This window comes from Phocoena phocoena, chromosome 12 (genome assembly GCF_963924675.1).
Source record: "Phocoena phocoena chromosome 12, mPhoPho1.1, whole genome shotgun sequence".
Lineage (NCBI taxonomy): Eukaryota > Metazoa > Chordata > Mammalia > Artiodactyla > Phocoenidae > Phocoena > Phocoena phocoena.
In genome coordinates, this window is record NC_089230.1 from 57,378,389 (window position 1) to 57,380,673 (window position 2,285).

The window sequence follows — 2,285 nt, forward strand, 5'->3', positions numbered from 1 at the left end:
TTTGGTGTACAATGTGCCCAAGATTTGTAAATTCATATACCACAATTAATGAAATAGCTAAAAATTTTTGTGCCCCTACTATGGGCCAAGCCATTTAGTGCTCGTAAAATATCACATCATAACTATGCCATTGTTTTGATAGACTTTAAAGACATTGCTTTCTCTTTTCATCTTTACATCTCAAGTAGCCTGCCTACGAACGCCCTTTGTGCCAAGGATGATTAGTAAGAATGAGGATGTCTTTTCAGAACCTTGTTCTCCTCTCTTCTGGGCATGCTGCTAGATTATATCCTCCAGTCTCTTTGCATCTATGTGGGGCCAAATGATTAAATGCTGGCCAAGAAAAAGTGGTGGGAGTGATGCAGGCTACTTCTGCACTCTCTTGAGCTTCCTTTCTGTAGGGTGGATGGAGAAGATCCAGTGATGGATTCCAAGGCCATAGAATATGGAGAAGGTACTAGACAGGAGGAGTCTGGGTCCCACACTGGTGAGCAGAACTACCCTTACATTGGTCAGTTAGAGGCAGCTGTGGATGGAATTGGAACCTCTGACTTTGGTGTGGTTATGTTTTTCCAGTATTACCTCAAAGAGCAGGGGGACCGGGTCTATACGGTGAAGAAACTTGACCCTATGGGACAACAGACCTGTTCCACCCATCCCGTTCACTTCTCCCCAGATGACAAATATTCTTGACACCAAATCACCATCAATAAACGCTTCAAGGTGCTCATGACCCAGCAACCGTGCCCCATTCTCTGAGGCTGTCTTAAAATTTCATGTCTCTTCTGCTGCCTGCTAGCCCTTAAGAGACTTTCTGAAACCAAGCTCTTCAATCTGTGAGCCCTGAAGCCTTCCTACAACCCTTGCTCTTTGGAATCCGGTCTCATCATTGCCTTTGATCATGCTTGTTGTGAGGCAATCATAGTAGTATCCTTTTTAAAGGGAAGAAGTTTAAATCTTCTTTTCATACTTTGAATCACTGCCAGGTTATTAAAATGGTTTGAAAGAATAAAAGTATTACCCTTACACCTCATCCTGTAACGTGAACAGAAAACACTCTTGTTGAACTAAGCTCACTGAAATTTTGGAGTTGTTTGTTATACAAACTAACATTGCTTACCCTGACTAAAACAGAATGAATGCTTCTTTACTAACATAGAAATGACTCTAAATAGTAAGAGTAGTTAACATCTGTTCAATATTAACTAAATGCAAGGACTGAAGCTTAGAGAGGATAAGTTACTAGACCAAGGTCATGAGCTAATGAGTGACAGAATCAGCCTTGAAAGCAGGGCAGAATGACCTTGAAGTCATGCACTTAACCATTTTGTTTTGATATTTTCCTATGAAATATAACGTTTATTATAATTGTTTTTGTATTATAGAAGTAAATCATGGGGTGAAGTTTGCTTCAACTGTTTTTGCTCTAAGTAGCTATAAGTAACTATAATTTTCATAGCTGAAAATCTCTGTCCTTAGGTCATCGGGTACTCATTTCAGCACTTGAAACAATGTAAATAGATAGGTATCATCTTTACGGTTTTCTTCCCCAGCTGGGCCAGGATACCTCAACTGAGACATAACAACTGGTCCACCCACTTTTCTGTTTTTGATTTGGCAGGATTACTTTTTATTCCCATTAGTTCCACATCACCCATGCTACTCTGTGCATTCCAACGGTCAAAGGAGTATGGTCTCTGAGTCCCAGTGGTCACAATCCTAGTGGTGATGGTGGAGGTGGTCTGTGTGAGCTTGGGTGGGCGGGGCTAGGAGAAATGCCAGAGAAGTGGCAAGATGGGTCTGGTAACCCAGTACATTTTTGTTCCATGGGAATCCGTCCTTTGTATTTCTTGTTTGTTGGAGCCTCCTGAAGAACAGTTTTTTTCTATCTCCGAAGTAAAATGTACACACTCAGACTTCATTGACCTTAAGGAATTTTAAGTATGACTATATGGGTTCCTTGTAGAAAAACCACTTTTAAAGTGTAAAAAAAAAAAAAAAAAAGGTTTTTTTTAAAGCTAAATTAGAAACAAAAAGATCTGAAAACTCTGGAACCTATACATATAGAAATGGCTTTTTGGGGGCCATATGTTCCTCTTTGTAATACAAATGTGTCGAAAGAGCAAATATCTGCAAAAATCAACTACAAAGAATACCATGCAAGTTAATGCATATCAAGCCATTCAGTCACGAAAAAAATTTGGAGTAACCAGCAGTGGGTCCGTCCAGACTCACTCTCTGCAGTGGTGATAAAATCCCAGATGCTGTGCCAGCCGCGTGTGGAG

The 2,285-nt window shown here is 40.4% G+C and overlaps 1 pseudogene; it reads left to right on the forward strand.

Annotated features, from left to right (window-relative positions):
• Positions 1 to 564: 564 nt before the first annotated feature.
• LOC136132335 (H/ACA ribonucleoprotein complex subunit 3 pseudogene) lies at positions 565 to 759 on the forward strand (annotated as a pseudogene).
• Positions 760 to 2,285: the final 1,526 nt, after the last annotated feature.